The 17,792-nt window shown below is 37.8% G+C and overlaps 1 protein-coding gene and 1 long non-coding RNA gene across 2 annotated transcripts in view; one reads left to right on the top strand and one right to left on the bottom strand.

Moving 5' to 3' along the window:
- Nucleotides 1–17,792, top strand: part of LOC128318050 (uncharacterized) — a 43,366-nt gene that overhangs the window by 9,819 nt on the left and 15,755 nt on the right. Inside the window, exon 2 of the long non-coding RNA XR_008301493.1 lies at nucleotides 16,212–16,313. This is a non-coding gene — a long non-coding RNA (uncharacterized LOC128318050). The remainder of the gene's footprint in view (nucleotides 1–16,211; nucleotides 16,314–17,792) is intronic.
- Nucleotides 1–17,792, bottom strand: part of prim2 (DNA primase subunit 2) — a 66,132-nt gene that overhangs the window by 39,037 nt on the left and 9,303 nt on the right. The gene's annotated exons all lie outside the window — the stretch shown is intronic.

The following is a 17,792-nucleotide window of genomic DNA, read 5'->3' as shown; positions in this document are numbered from 1 at the left end:
AAAACAGCGATCTGTATGATCAGTGTAATAAATTTAACAAGCGAACAAGTATGCATGTTAACTAATTTAAAGCAAATACTAGGAAAAAACTGTTCAACTTATTTGAAAGTAAGAGGTGCTACTTTATTTATTGCTGATGCTCTGAGCAGCCATGTTGATTTGACATCACTTGCTGAACTCGGGGGATGAGGAGACCATCCTGAGCTGGAATTCTGAGTTGAGGGGACATTTTCTTTGTTTTTTCCTAGTCGAAGGTCAGGAGGTCCCGAGTTATGACCTTTATCATTATTATAACACTATTATTACTATATAACTACTACTACTAATAATAATATAGCATCTGATAGCAGCATTATACTACTATGTTGTTGAATTCTTGATTCTGTTTGGTCAGAAAGTGTTGATTAATTGTTGATAAACAGCAGCTATGACAGTAATGTCATCTGCAAGGTTGCAGACATCATTTCTATAGTAGGCATTTACACAGGGACTTGTCTGGCAGACGCTCCACATAATCGAAGACTAATAAATGGATTTTTAAAATGTTGCTATTTAAAAAAATAAAAATAAATAAATAAATAAATAAATAAATAAATAAAAAGGTAGAGTTGTTGAAATGGTGATGATGTCTGTGAGGAGATGTTTAACGTTTATGGGAGGAGTCCGCAGTGTCAGCACTTTCTAACAGTCAGTAAGTTTTCTGCCATGGAAAAGTCTTAGAGACAGAGGAGTTTGCACTTTTCAGTTACTCCATAACATGACAAGTTACAGTTTTTTTTGGTTTTTTTTTGCCTTATTAACTTTAAGAGAGAGGAAAAAAATCAGAGGTTGCTGAGAGAACGACTGTTTATAGCTGCTAGAACATAAGCGATAACAGGCACTAACTTTCACTGATGTTCCACGACATTAAATGTAACTGTATCAGTTATCAGTCCATAAGTATTTGGACAGTGACACAATTTTTGTACTTTTGCCTCTGTAGACCACCACAATGGATTTGAAATGAAGCAATCAAGATGTGACTGAAGTGTAGACTTTCAGCTTTAATTCAAGGGGTTTAACAAAAATCCTGCACTAATCATTTAGGAATTACAGGCTTTTTTTCTTTTCTTTTTTTTTTTTTAAAAACAGAGTCCCTCCATTTACACAGGCTCAAAAGTAATTGGACAATCGACTGATAAGTAAGATCATGGCCAGATGCGGCCTGTTTCCCCATTATTTCATGACAAATGAAATTAAAGAGATAAAAGGTCTGGAGTTGATTCCAAGCATTGAATTTGCATTTGGCAACTGTTCATGGAAACTCTCAATATGCGGTCCAAAAAGGTGTCGATGCAAGTGAAGGAGGCTGTCATTAGGGTTAACAAACAAAACAGACCAGAGAGACCAGAGAGATAGCAGAAACTTAAACAGTGGCCAAATCAACAATGTGGTACATCTAGCCAAGACAAGAACACTCTGGAGGAGGTAGGCGTATCATTGTCAAAGTCTACAATCATGAGATGCCTTCATGAATGTAAATACAGATGGTTTACCTCGTGCAAACCACCGGTAACACTCAAGAACAGAAAGGCCAGATTAGACTTTGCTTTTAAAAACTGACCAGTTCTGATGTGAGATTAACTTGTATCAATGATAGGAAGAGAAGAGTATGGAAAAGGAAAGGAAGGGTTCATGAGCCAAAGCATAGCACATCATTGTCAAACATGGTGGAGGCAGTGTTATGGCATGGGGATGTATGGCTGCTAATGGAACTGGGTCATTAAACGGTTAATACAATATTTTTTCAACTCCTTGAATTAAAACTGAAAGTCTACACTTCAGTCACTGATGAAGCACTGATGATTGCTTCATTTTAAATCCATTGAAGAGGCAAAATTACCAAAATTGTGTCACTGTCCAAATACTTATGGATTAAGGTACAACATGTGATACTTAAAGTGTATGTAAACTGTGTAATAGGACGAATGAACTTCTAATCCACTTTCAACCTGTTGTTTATTATTTTACTATAACAGCATGTCCCATCATGTTTTATTCCTTACACATATCGCATTAAAAGAACCTCAAGACTAAACAGACAACATGAACTGTCACACTCATGAAACTAGTAGTTCACTACAACCTCAGCTCATAAATATGAGAACACTGATAAACTCTGCTCTGCAGTAGAAGATGCAGTGCATTTGTTAACTGAAGTGAGACGAAGCCAGTGATGAAGAGACGTGTTGGATGAACATGATCAAACTACTAAGGAAGCAGCAGATTGTAGCGTAGGCAGCAACATTTCCACTCCAACAAATATGGGTTCTCAAGATCACAAAAACCAGTTTGCCCAAATAAATTAGCTTCTACTTCCATACACAGGTTAAACAAGGCATGCAGTAAAGAAAACAAACAAGTTCTGCACATACATAACAGCTGATGGTCTGTTTTTTATTTTTTTATACAGACACTTTTACATGACCATTGCAGGTTTTTCCCCCCGCAGAGTCTGCTGCAAAGCAGAATATACACTAAATAGACATGTGTTAACAGTAAATACACAGATTACAGTAGCAATGTAATATTTTGTAAAAGATCATGGGAATGTACTATTAAAGCTAAAACTATTGGTACAAATGCATATCTCTCCTCTCCTAGGAATGGCATTAATAGTATACATTTATATGCTTCTATGTATATATAATGCTAATAAAGTCCTTATTGTCCTCCAAAGAGGGAGATGGTAGAGTTTAAAATAATTAATTAATAAAATTAAATAAATAATTTATTATGGTACAAAAACAAAATAAATTTAGATAACAATTAAACATGGTCAAACATGGTGGAGGCAGTAATAATAATAATAATAATAATAATAATAATAACAATAATAATAACAATAATAATAATAATAATAGTTGCTGTTGTTAATAAGTTTTCTCTGCTGTAGCATAATGTAAAAGCCAATATTCTGATATTTGTGTTCGAATACAAACTATTTTAATATTCAGAGCTTCAAGAATCTGTTCTGTAATCAGTTTTATTACTTTATTCTTTCTAATGCATTCAAAATATGTTATGTAGTATAGTATCATTTCTAAAGCAGCAAAAAATCTCTCCGTTTTATTAACTTGAAGAGAAGGTCTGCTTATAGCTGGTATAACGCAAGTGATAACAGGAACTAACTTGGTTCATGGATGTTCCACAGCATTAAACTTGACTATAAATGTATAAAAAGTGCGTCATTCTTTGGAATCGTTGCCAAATTGCTGTGTTACAAGAAGAAGAAATTCCTTTAACAGCATGGCCTGTCGTGTGTTATTCTTTTCATATTATATAACTAATATCATATCTAATGCTACACAATTGGCCATGAGAAGCAATAAAAAAGTAATAAATACTTAGTTTAGTATAGCATGTAAGCCAGGTCTTGTTTTGTTGCACTTGGAAAAAGAAAAATTCAGCCAGCAAACAAAGCTCAAGGAAACACTATGAGTCACAGTCATTCAGCCAAATGGGAACAGCGTACATTTCCGTGCAAGGTCTCCCATCGGGCCAACACAGACAGCAGCGAGGAGCCATTAGGGGCAAAACACACACACACACACACACACACACACACACACACACACACACACACACAGCGTTCATAACGGCTCACTAACAGTCCGGAGGGACGCAGAATCATTACTTCACTGCTGCCATGTTGGTGATCCAGATAATTGGTAAGAAATAGAAGTCAGATAGAGAAAAGTGCAACAGCGAGCGCAGGACTCCAGAGAGACGGATGAGGTACGGGGGTATATTCCCTGAATTTAAAATGGCCTTCCATATTCCCTACTGTATTAAATACATACCGATACTAAACTGACTGATCCGGCATAAACATCATTTCCACTACTGATGTGCAATTAAAACAACTGAGTTACAAGAAAAAATATAAAAAGTAGAATCTACTGCAGACAGCAGGTTTTCACACAGGTGGCAACGATAATTAGAAACATAGTCCACATTCCGGTAGGAAAAATTGTTTTTTAAAATCGAATGAATACTTTTTAAGACCAAATGAAAAATAATCCCACCACGACATACCCAAATAAACTTAAATACGATAAAATAAACATGTAATAATGTCTGCGCAAGTGCTATTTCTAACTCCTTGCCAGTATTTTCACTGGTTTAACTTGTATATAAATAGAATACTGATGAACATGGTTTGTTGCTCATCAGATCTGCCATAGCGCTTGTCCAGCTTCACCAACACTACTTTCTTTCCTCCTATCTTGTCAGTGAATTTGATTTAGTTATTAGTTGTGCTATCATACTCCCTGCTGCATTCTCAGCTTTCTCCACAAAGCTGTCAGCATCTTTTTCAACTGATTCACATAGTCCTGATGTTTTTTCTTTTATTCTGCTACTCTTCACGTTCACCTTCAGCCAGTCTGTCATTCTTCCCCCCCCCCAAAGGTTCAGCAAATCTTTACTAAGCAACACTTTTGGTCAACACACTCACATGAATCACAGATTTGGCAGAATCAGCCATCACGAACAATATAAAATGAGGCTGTTGAACTTTGACAGAATGGGCAATAATTTAAATAAACCAGTAAAAATTTATTGGCTAGCCTATCAGGCACGTAAAAGCTACAGTAAAACCTCCTCGTCTAATTGTGTTTGGCACCACAACAAAAAGTCAGCAAGTCATCTGCGAATATTTTAGGTGAACATTAACAGCTCTAGCGTGTTCATCTCGCATTGCACGTAAAAGCTATTCAATTCTGGATAGTAGCTTTATTTTTCAGTCAGCATGTTTAACTACAGGCTGTAGTATGCAGGATATGATGGCTTTATGCTCCACTTTATTTTGCTTGGGTATTGTCAGTGTTTCCACAAACCTGCATGATGATCTATCACTCATGCATGCTAATTAATCCTCCTAGCAAAAATCGTTCTGTCAGTCAGTCCTGTCGGCCAACGTGCGTAGTGTATTAAGGAGCATATGCCATAGTTTCACCACCAGGAAGTACATTAAGTTTAAACGATGTAGCAAATATAAACTCTTGGTTTTGTAAAAGTCAATCACGAGGACTTTTTTTTTTTTTTTTCCTCTTTCGGGTTGTTGAACCTACTCCAGCTATGAATAATTTTCAGAGACAGCATTACTGAAATACATCAAATTTCACTTTTTGTTGTGCATGGAAAGGTTTATGAGTCGATGTTTATTTGCTTCCAACTGAAACTGAAATTTTGGCATAGCAAAGACCACTGAGACACTAACAGGTTTTATCACATTCTGCCTTTAGCTTTATGCCCATCAACCCTACAACATGCTCGAACACAAAATGCTCCCTGACATTACAATCAAAACAACTTCCTAGAAGCAAACAAAATCTTTGACACAGTTGTATAAAATTTTGAATTACTTATTTACATACTTATGACCTACTTACTTTTTTTATTTCTTTATTTCTATTTTTTTTTTTTTTTTTACTCTCTACAGCAATTCACCTGAACATGAAATTACAGGCAACAATAAGACTCCTTTAAATACACACACACACACACACACACACACACACACACACACACACACACACACACACACAAGTTCCTTTATCTACCAGAAGTGTTTCTCTAGGGGTTAAAACAAAAGCTTCAAAGATAAAAGATTTTTGAAAAAGACGACTAGGCTGCGTTATCGGTGTATTGATTAATAGATTGTCATCAGGCTGCTTTTCAGCATCATGAACTCTTTTGTCTCGCAAATCTCATGGAAAGTAAAGAAAACAAAAGCTTCTATTTTGAAGCAGAAACGGATCAATGCTGCGAGAAGAAACGACCACATTCTGTCCTAGGCACTTTCTTTTCCTCATAATTAAACAATCTCTATTGTCTTTAGATGGGCAATTACCGGCAAATGGGAAAAGCATCTTAATATGTTAACACGGTCTGAATATTAAGTACCTAAAATAAGAGCCTCACTTGTGCATTTGCCATTTTGGAACATGTAAATATGTCATTCAGAAACAGCACGTCAAAGTGCAAGAACAAATCAACCACTTAAGTCAATATTGCGAGATGTGGTTTTCTAATTGTTAATCAGCTTATTTTCCTGAAATAATTTAAAAGAACAGATGTGTCTGAGAACCAGGCTGGAGTATGAAGAGACAGCACCTCCATTAGGATACAGCAAGAACTACACACAGCACAATTTCACTAATCTATAGGGGTTCCATGAAAATAAACACACAGTGGAAATATCACAGTGAACACTTTTCCTTTAGTGTAAACTTTTGGGATGTTTAAAAAAAAAAAGCCCTGTTTTTTGTTGAAAGCCATCTGTTATTGAAAAAGAAAACTCCCCTCAGCTTTGAGATGTGGGCAAACTGGTTAGCAATACTGCATTTGGAAATGCTGCTCATTAAATAAAAACCCTGCCAAACCAGCCACCGTTCATTTAAGAGCTGGCGACAGCAAACAGCAGAATATATCCAAAAACCAAAAAAGCTAATGAGTGCTCCCAGCCAGATGGTGATTCAATTGCAGTGAAACATAAGCTATTCTAGAGAGCGGTACTCATCAGGAACCTGAACTCTCAAGCCATTGACATCCTGCCAGGAGACCGTGCGCAACACGGAGAAGCTACTCCAGCTAATTGGCATTAGTGTGGTTCACTGGAAGCGAGCGCATTTCTCTAAGGAGCACTATGTCCCCAAGACGTAGCTTGTTAATACGCACGCCAAATGGGACGTGATGCAGGTCTCTAGGAAGCTGGTCGTCCTCGGGGAAAAGAGAGACGAGTGAATGACTTTAGCCGACAGAGCGGATGATGAAATTTTACCATTAACCAGATGTCTGAACAGTTCATGACCATTTACTTCTGTCATTAATGGTGCATGCTGTACAAGAAAAGTCAGCATTTTGCAGAATTTTTTTTTTTTTTTTTTTTGCAAAAAAGTTTGACAGTGTTGGACAGCAGCTCAGAAGTGAAGGTACTAATCTAGTGACCCTAAGATTGAGAGTTTGTATGCCAGAACTGCTGGACCGTGAACTCAGATGAAATTAAAAAAAAAGGTAATGACCCACACCTTTTCTAGATGTTAGGGTGGTATCCTCAACGGTACATATTTTGCACCATTAGCATTTATCTTTAACCTGGGAAGGTACATGTAGTGTACACTTAGAGCTGTAGTCTAAAAACTAACTTAAGGTAAAATAGTGGCTACCTGTAAATCATTTTAAAAGTTTCTGATGAAATATACAAACTACAGGTACTACACATGTACATTTGAGGGTACCTCCTCATTGTACAGTTGACTAGTCATCTTTTTCAAAAAGACGTTGTTTTTCTTTTTAAAAAAAAAAAAAAAAAAAAAAAAAAAAAAAAAAAAAAAACTCATTCAGGACAGTATTATATTTATAATGATCTGTGCCATTTATCTGTGCAGCAAAAATTTCCAACTTCAATGCTGTTTTAGGCTACACGCAACAACAGAAGAAAATAATATAATAAATGTGCAAAATAATAAAACTATTAATCACATTACACTACTGAAGGAAGTATCAGTTCTTAAAATGCAGTCGTGTGGACAAGTTTGCAGCTCAGCTAAAATCGTTGATTCTGAAACTGAGAGCACAGGGTGGTGTGGAAACTGCTTATAGCAGTATGGACACATTTCCCTGTGCATCTACATCCACTAAACACACTAGCATTGTGTCTCAAATCGCATACTTGTGTACTATTCTTTCTTTATTAATAAAGATGTAAGCAGGCACAAACTTGGAGAAGAGGAATAGTTCTATTGAAGCTTCAAGGACATACACAGGTGTTGTCCCTTCAATGTTCAGTCCTCAACTGCCTACATACTCAAAAAGCCCTCTCTCTAAACATCTTACTTAGGCTGCTAACTCAAGGTGAGCACACAGATAAAACTGTCTCCATGATCAAACACAACAGCTGGATTGTAAGGAGCTTTTCATCAACACATGATTCTTGAGAACTGCAACATGCTCCAGTAAGTCTGAAAATTACATACCATACCATGCTGATAATATGAAACCTAAGAAGAGCTCCAAGAGCTGTAATAAAAAAACATAACTATTCTTCAGTTAGTGTATGAATTTTAAAAACCTCTCATGTCACCTTCAAGCTTACCAAAAGGTCCGTTTTATCTTCCGGATTGTCTAGATTAGTAAATACTTTTGAATTAAAGGTCAGAGTTTTCAATTTGAGACGCAGCCCATGACATAGTGGAAAGCACAAACTCTCTGACAGCAGGTAGTTTTAAAGAGAAACAAATTGAGGCAGTCATTGTGTATGAAATCGTTAAACACTTTACAATTCGACTTGGAAACCAGACAGGCAGGGACGTTCTGGCTCTGATGTTCCAACTATAGTGGATGTGTTACTGACATAATAAAATGTTCAAATGCTACACGAATTATAAAATTGTTAATCTAGAATTAGCGTGGTCAAGGCTTGGGGTCACAGAAAAAAATAGTTAGGGGCCAAAAATAGGGGTCAACCAAATAGTTTGGGAATTCCTGCAGAGCAAAGCCCTTAAATCACACCTCCAATGCTTCGGTTGGTTTTACAATTTCCATATGACTAGTTAGTCACATTTGTCAAAAGTAAACGTAAACCTAAATATTGAGAGATCACCCGAAAAGATCACTGTATGGACAGGAATGGTGTTAGAAGATGTTCTTGTATTTTAAGCTTAAAACTCATGCTCAGAAACTGCCACTTCAAGCAAGGCCATAAGCGGCTTACATTACGATGAGCGGTTCTATGAATAATAATGAACTGGTCATATGGCTCTCTACACGAGTAACATGGCTTCAACTAAAAGTTGAGAGGTCTTTAAATCTCCAACACTGAGGAACTTTGAGAAAACACATCTGTGGCTAAAAACAGAGTTTTTCCAAAGTTTTAGATATGCCAAGATTTATTGATAACTTATTGAACAGACCACACATCCACACGTCCGGAGAAGGATAAGCAGCTGCTGTTAAGAAGCATGTCCGCCGCTGCTTTGCTAATCCCCTGTAGTGATAGGCTGTATCGAGCATTGGATCATCACGGTGTGAAAACAAGCAGCAAAGTCATCTTCCCTTTGTTGACAGAGACAGCGCTGTCTTGATAAGCAGTCAGTAATACGGAAATTGATCCGACAAGATTAACAGTCTGAGAACATGATGGGGCATCTGTCCAATACAGATATGGAAACACATCCAGGAGGACGGAGATGACAGCTGTTATAAGTTCTTATGAAGAGTACATTGTGCTCTCAAAACTTAAATGTTCACAAACAAGCTGAAGTTAAAGTAGAAATCAAGCCATATTCAAATATTTATTATAACCCTACCTTAAGACCTGGAAGTTTTAGGGTTCTAAGTGTTTAGTTGAAATGCACAACAGCATGAACTACTCATGCTGATAGAGTGAGAAATGAGTTGAATGCAGCTCTGCTCGGATTGGATTAGTTTTACACGGGGAGGTGGGGAAAAGGAATTATTCCTGGAGTATCTGTGGGATTTTGGTCCTGTCCATATTAGTCATGTCAATCATTTTTACAGACTGAAAACATAACACCATGCACTCTAAAACATGCTTATGGCCTTAAGTAGTGCTTACATATTGATATGACGGCCATGTTACTATAATAATTTAAGTTCATAAGTACACATTTCTATTTAATAAGTTTAATATAAGCTTGACATTATTTACCTATTTACTTTTTGTTGAACTTGCATACTTTACTGAAGGGGAAATTTTGCCCTTAATTTAAACAAGTTGATCTATGAATTTTTTTTTTTTTTTTTTCAGTGTGCAGGAAGAGTGTTCTTCCTTCTTCTTTCTATTGTTTCCTACTGCAGCCAAAACAAAACCAAGTATTGGCTGAATTTCAAGCCCAGGACAATAAAATATTTAAAAGCTTAAAAGGACTTTTCAGAAAAGCAATGTGTCTGGGAGTTTTGAGAGAGTCGGACTTGTAACCTGAAGGTGAACCTGAAGGTCGTGGGTTTGAGTCTCAGGTCCGGCAGGGATTGTAGGTGGGGGGGAGTGAATGACCAGCGCTCTCTTCCATTTTGTAGACTTTTTTTCCTGCACCTTTCTCTTCCTTCCTCCTAATACCTATGATCTGGGACAAGTACACTAAATAAAAGCAGGCCCATGTGTCAGAAATTAACCAGGGCTTGAAAAGCTTGCTCCCTGAGTAGCTGGTATTGTGTTTACACACGGGCTCTAATGATCCTTCTTATTTCCAAAGAATCCCGCTGCTCACATCAAGCCGTTCGTAAGCCGAAAACACTGTCTTGTTAGCAATATTGCAAAATGTCATTTGATGCAAATGCACTGGAGTTCCAGGCCAAGTAGCAGAAATGCTGTGTTGCCATTAAAGCTTGACAGCGCAGTATGCTGAGTGCTCTAAACTGATCCACATTGGAAAAACTTTTACAATTCCTTACCTTGCCCTCCATTTGAAGAAGCAAACTATTTAGCACTTTTGTGTACTTTACCAAACTGTTATTTATTTAGTATTCAAACATAACACATTTAAATATCTTTGCCCGTCACAAATTATTTTGGCATCAACGAAATTGCTTGTGATTTTCTTTTTCTTCAAACAAAAAACACCTTTCAATTAAGGAAGCAAAATTTCTTTTCTCTTCTCTGTCCCTGGTCAGTGCTTGTTTTTTTAATTTTTTTTTTTTTTAAATCATCTGCACAATGTCTCTGATTGACAGTTTTCTATTACTAACAAAGTGCATAAAATTCTGCAGCTGTCTTTACAAAAACAAGCAAATTGTAAATAGTCTAAATTATAGTGTGTCAATTTAATCATTCGTGTTATTATTTCTCACTCTAGACACCTAATTAAATTAAATTAGATGTAAGCTTTTTTTATTGCCTGATTTATATGACAGCAGAAATGCTGGCCCTTCCTCTGATTGCTGTTCTGACTGGAAAAAAAATCTCAAAATAAATAAACGTCCCTATCAAAAGTACACCATAATTACAGAATAGACAAGTCCTCATCAAGCAAAGTTTTTAAAAACAGGAGGACGATTCTAGTGTACCATCCAGGTCAGACCACTGCAGTGAAATTGAAATCCTTTGTGGTCTGTTTAGCTGTTTTTTTTCCCACCATAAACTGGACACGAACTACTCACCTACCACTGTAAATCTGCTCATTCAAGCAATTATCCAGTCAGCCAATCATATAGCAGCAGCCCAATGCATAAGATCATGCAGATACAGGTCAAGAGCTTCATTTAATGTTCACATCAAACATCAGAATGAAGAAAAAGTGTGAACTCTGTGACATTAACCATGGCATGGTTGTTGGTGCCAGATGGGCTGGCCTGAGTATTTCACAAACTGCTGGTGCAAAAAAAAAAAAAAAACATGCAGCTAGCAGCAGTTCTGTGTCTGGAAACTCCTAGCTGATGAGAAAAGTCAGAGGAGAATTGTCAGACTGCTTCAAGCTAACAGGAATTCTACAGCAACTCAAATAACCACTCTTTACACCCGTGGCGAGCAGAAAAGCATCTCAGCATGCACAAAACTTCAAACCTTGACATGGATGGGCTACAACAGCAGAAGACACATCTGGTTCCACTCCTGTCAACCAAGAACAGGAATCTGAGGCCATCATGGGCACAGACTCACCGAAACTAGACAGCTAAAGATCAGCTGGTCTTCAACTGGCCAGTTAACCAGAGATACAGATGTTCCTATTAATGCGGCCAAGAAGTGTATAAATATGCACATTTTTGAAAAGTCTTCTAGTATGGAGGAAGTCCTGTATAAATGGGTTATGTCAATGTTGTCACATCATAGGATTTGTTGCGCAAGCACACAGCCTATTAATAACTAACAAAGAGAGGCCTATTCATCAGACCAATAAATAACTGTAACCTTCTACTGCAACAAAGATGTTACTGTGTTCAATATCTGCAACACTGCTTAAAGCAAAATGTCATTTGATGTAAATGTGCAGCAGTTAAAAGCAATTAGACCGTACAAAAAAGCATGTCGTGTCGTCTTGGATTGAGTTCAGGCCTGTAGGAGGTCAGAGGGTAAACCAAAATCCATGACTTACACAGAACAAAAACAAGAAATCATAGAAATGCAGTACCAGCAACAGAATCATTTTATTCAGTTAAGCATGTGGAAAATAATCACGGTAATTGGTTAAACTGGATGGGGATGGGGGTGTTGAAGTGGACTTCAACGCAAGGGAAAGGCCTTTTTTTTTTTTTGCATGAAAATAAGCATTTTCCATTCAACTTGTTTTACTTTTATTTAAACACAAATTGCACTAGTACTAGTAAAACAAAGATACAAATTACATTATCTTTAGGCCATGGCTCAATTACTTAAATAATTAACTTAGCTCACAAGCAAAGTGTAGAGGGTGAAGTGAAGCGGTCTTACACGTGAGGCGAATATCTTCGCGTGCACACAAATCATGGCATTTTACACTCGTTTTTAGTGACCATACTCGCTGATGCAGCTTTACTCACTCAGGTCAGTCGTCCATGTGCTCTCTATTAAACATACCGTTTAAACACCCTTAAGATGGTGCAAACTGTATGTACTGTATTTTTTTCAGTCTCCCCTCTCACTCGGATTTAAACCCAAAAATGGTTCTAAACAGCTGCAGTTAATTTTTGAAACCATCTCCATGTTAGTGGTGGCTTTACTTAACCATAGGATGTGTTTTTTTTAGTCCAGGCATGATATCTGCATCCCACTTCTACAACAAGCTATGCTAGGTAATATTAATGTGGTATTATTGCAGGATATCACATCATCCAACGTGTTTAAAAGTTCAATTATGCTATGATTTGCATGAATGAACTCAATAAATGAACAAAGTCTTAGGAGAAAAACAGATTTTACCCTCGTTGGGGCTGAAACTTGGTTGACTATCACTGGGCATGAAGCCTTTAAAACTGAACAGTAGTCAGTAATTGTTACTAGTGGAGAAAAGTATCCAATAAAGAAAGAAAAAGGGAAAAACAACGGAATGAGACGATAATGGCGCACCGTAACAGCCTCCCAAGAGCTTGTGCAATGATGTTTAAACATTAAAGGATTTATCCTTTAGTGTTGTGACAATGTTCAGAAGAACACTGAAGCTTTTAACACATCCACCTTCAATAATTATAGCTCTAAAATATTCAAGAGCTTTATTAGCTTAGGGTTTTTATTAGACAGCATGAGAGAGAAGTAGAGAATTAAAGTGATAACTATGGCTTGCAAGTGGCTGGTTGACAGAGTGATTGCTTTTCAGTAAAAGATAGGCCAAACTCCTGTTTAACAAAGCTTCACTACACTTCCTCTTCCTATCTCAATTAAATCAAATTCCAAACCAATCTAATTTGCAATTAAATTCTTACAGGTGAGTAAATATAGACAGAAAGAGCTCCACGTTGGTATGCATTTGACGCTGCTTCAATAGCACAGGCTGAATCAGCGAAATCTATGGATTGCCTGAAAATGTGTGGGGTTTTTTTGGGCAAAAAGAAAAAGACAAATGCTGCAGTCTAAGAGACGCCCTTCCCCTGAGTGTACAAAGGAAAATGAGGCTGCAGTATGAACCTTATGTACCTTCAAATGGCCTTGTTATAGAAGATTCCGACTCACACCTGACAACCCTGAAGAGGAATAATGAGTCACATTCTAATTAGCATTAACATTAACATTATTTGTCAGTTTTGACAATTTGTTGCATATTTTTTGGTAAAAAATTTCAGTGCATCCCTAATAAATAGTTAACTAATTAATTATATATCTGCCTGATGTTAGTCAAACATACACTCACGTTTTATTTCATATTCATGAAGTCAAAACATTGACTCCAACAGAAATGACAATGCCATGACACAGCATCTTTCAAGCAGGACAACTGAAATGAGGTGACAGGGCCAGCCAAAGGACTGAGATGGGCAAAGTGGGCGGGGCTTCCAGGGGGTGTCAGTTAATATCACCTACACAACAGTCAATCATTCCCGATTCACACGCTGATTGGTTTAGCTGCCATTTTTATCAGGTGGGGAGGGGGAGGGGGAAAGAGTGCTCTCTATTTTTGAATGATAACACAAAAGCTTGAAGAATGGTACATCTGCTTGACTGTTTTTAATGCTGTTACTTTATACCAGCTTTTGAGAAAAAAAAAATTTCAAGCTAAACAATTCCTGACTAAAAGCAGAATCATCGAGGAGACAAAGCAGTATTTTAAGCTGTCAGGCAGCGCTTCTGACTACAGGCAACACTGAACAGAGAATGACAGAAGGGGCTGTCATTATACCAATTACCAACCTGTAACTGTTGTTCAGCAAACTTCAGCAATCCCTTGCATCATGTTAGGGAAATATATTAACAAATACGTTCTGCACCCAGGAAGCTGAAGGAGGTGTACGTTTTCAAATATTTTACTTAAGTAATCACAAACACTAGCTCTTTTTAAGCAAAGCCAAGTGGCAATCTTTCGCAGTTGGTGACGATCAGCGATTTTTCCCTTCATGACGCTGAAGTCGCTGTATACTGGTCACGATTTCACTCTTCACGCCAGGCTAGTGCAATAACCACACAAACAACGATATTTGCTAAAGCTACAAAACCACCAGTTATTGGGGTCACCAGTGACCACAAAGCAGATGTCTTATGACTAGAAATAAAAATTCTGGAGGGAAATGCTTGTGTATAAAACACCAGTGATGTTCTATTTTGCGTAAATCAAAACATCAAACCCTGCAGCAGCATAGCGATAGTCATGTCGTGTGGCTCTGGAGCTGTGAATAGGAATTACATTTTTTGTTTGTTTGTTTTTATGCCCAAATGTCACCCTTGTTTCAGTGGATACGGAAGACTTTTAGAAAAATAATAGCATTGTCCTGTGTTCATCCCAGAACTCTTATTCGCAATGTACTAAACATCAACACACTTAGTCTTTATAGTATAAAGTTATTTAAAAAAAAAAAAAAAAAAAAAAAAAAGTCACGTCAAGGTTTCTTCCTCGTGTCCTCTCAGGGAGTTTCGTACCATGGTCCCTCACCCCCTTTGGTGGTCCCATCTAATTCACACTGTTGCTTCACTGCCAGTGGAAATCCTACACTGAACTGTAAAGTGGTTTGAGATTCTCTAGTAAATATCCAATGAGTATTTACCTAGGCTTAAGAGATCTCACAGCTTCCCTCACTCCATCAGTTCCATCCTCAAATACAGTTCCTCAACTCATGCTACAGGATTCCTCTTTCGAATGCTATATGCATGCCTGGCCTGTAGTGTAGCATCTCATTAGAGACGCTTTTGTATTATTGCCCTCTACCCCCAAATGACAGTCAGTTGACTCGTGTTGGCTGCTTATGGATCTGGACAATTCATGTCAGCCCTGACCTTTGACTTGCCGTGAGCTCGTTATCATGTGCGGTGTAGCGTGAGCTGCAGTCAACACACTGTGTCAAGAAGAGCAACAAAGTGTTTTGATTTTTAATGCTCAGCACACAAGCCAGCATGCATGACACCCATCATTCCCTGTTCAAAGGCACTTAAATCTTTCTCTAGACTGTTCTAGGTCATACACAATTCAATGTCTCAATCCTTAAAACCTCTTCTTTAGCCTCTACGCTATCCTTCAGTTTCACTTACCAAAGTGGATATAACAGATGAAAGCAATTAGGAAGCACAGCCTTCACCTGGATTCACCTGGGTAGGCGTCCCTAATGGACATCCTTCACATTCTGTAGGCTCAGCGTATTTCTCAAAGATATTAATCATCTCTGCCATGGTATGCTCCAAAACAGCAAGAGCCCATACCATTAGAGAATTTACTTTAAGAGCTAAATGTCTATACTCAAGGTGACCACTGTTTAAGGATTGGGGGGGGGGAACTTACTTTACTTGCCAAGGAAACACAGGTACGCAATGTCATGGGATTTATTTATTTATATTCATGGGATTTATTTATTTATAATTTCCTATGTCCATAAATATCACCCCTGGAGTGCAGCTAAAATATGTACATCAACACAGATCAATATTATGCAGCACCCATATTAAGTTTGAGAGGACTCTAAAACAAATCACATTAACATCATTACAGCAAGGAAACTAAATAAATCAGTCAGGTAAAGAATTCAAAACAAGGCTCAGCTTTGGATTATATTTCGGTCCAATGACAGCTATAATATATCAGGTAACCTTTTCACAGGATATCCAATATTTGCTGACTGGACCACTTTATCTGCACCAACTTTCACAGGAGTGAGATTTAACAGCAGTTTGATGGATTTGCTGTGCTCAGCTTGAGTAGGTAAGAGTGCATCCACACGTCAGATATTCTGTATATTTATCAAGGACACACAACCAGCTTGATGTGAATTTTAATGCTTATCTAAATTCTAACGTACAACGCCTTATTCAAAGCATAATGTCTCTTAGGGACACAGCTTTTGATTTGTCGAACAGCGATACAAATATCCAGGCTATTAGTGTTTTATTCATAGTTGCCTGGCAGATAAACAAGTTTAACAACCAGAGAAGTAAAATAAATCCTTCTCCTTACTGACTTCTGCAGTACAAATGTGTTCATTTGGTATGTATCTTTATACCTGCTATCAGCACCTGCTACCCTACACACATCGGCCGAGCAGTACTGTCATTTTCAAATCTCTCATATTTGGCCAAAAGTTTGTGGACACCTGATCATCACACCTGTATGTGATTCCTCCCCAAACTGTTACCACAAAGATGAAAGCACACAATTGTCTAGAATGTCTTGGTATGCTGTAGCATTACAATTCCCCTCCACTGGAACTAAGAGGCCCAAACCAGTTCTAACATGACAGTGTCCCTGACATGAAGACTTGGTTTGTCACGGTTGGAGTGGAAGAACTCGAATGAACTGCACAGGATCCTAACCTCAGTCCCTGAATACCTTTGGGATGAAGTGTAACGCTAACTGTGCCTGACCTCACTGTTGCTGTTGTCACCGAATGAGCACAAATCCCCAAAGCCACACTTCAAAATCTAGTGGAAAGACTTCCCAGAAGAGTGGAGGTTATTATAACAGCAAAGGGGGAATAAATCTAGAATGGGATGTTCGAAAAGCACATATGGGTGTGATGGTCATGTGTGCACAAACTTTTGGCCATATAGTGTAAGTCTCTTGCACAATACACACATCACCTCACAGTTAAACTTATGGAGATAAAACAAAGACCCTAGCCAAGCTCAAGCAGAAACATTCACCAATGTGACATTTCTTTGAGGTCACAAACACAATGCGCTACAACAAAAACTCTATAAGGAGAAAATAAAGACTACGGCTACTCATTCGTCCATCCTAAGGAACTAGTCTGTAGTCTGTATTAATTGACCTAACTAGCTCACCATATATCATCTTATATTATATTAGCTACCACTTTTTAAGCAAGCAACTTATGTCTACATGCTTACCATGAGACTGCCCAGCTTCCAGCTGACTTGTGCGCTAGCTAATCAATTTATCATTGTCCACCCCTAAGTAATAAATGGTTAGTTTTTTCTAAAGAAACAAAGGTACTCATATGAGTGGAGCAGTGAAGTGAACTGAGAGTGCTGGGAAACTGTAGCATGTGAGACTGTAGCACTTTATTTCTGCGAGCACTGAGCTACACACGTTTCCTTGTCAGCGTCTGCATACTGCTTGAGAGTCAAGATGTAATTTACGCCACCTTGTACTTATTTTCAATGACCATACTCACCGACAGTGCGCTGCGCACTCAGAACAGCTGCCTTCACGCTCTCCAAT

This window comes from Pangasianodon hypophthalmus, chromosome 3, assembly GCF_027358585.1.
Source record: "Pangasianodon hypophthalmus isolate fPanHyp1 chromosome 3, fPanHyp1.pri, whole genome shotgun sequence".
Taxonomy (NCBI): domain Eukaryota; kingdom Metazoa; phylum Chordata; class Actinopteri; order Siluriformes; family Pangasiidae; genus Pangasianodon; species Pangasianodon hypophthalmus.
Note: the sequence above shows the minus strand (reverse complement) of the source record. Positions and strands in the feature narration are given on the sequence as shown.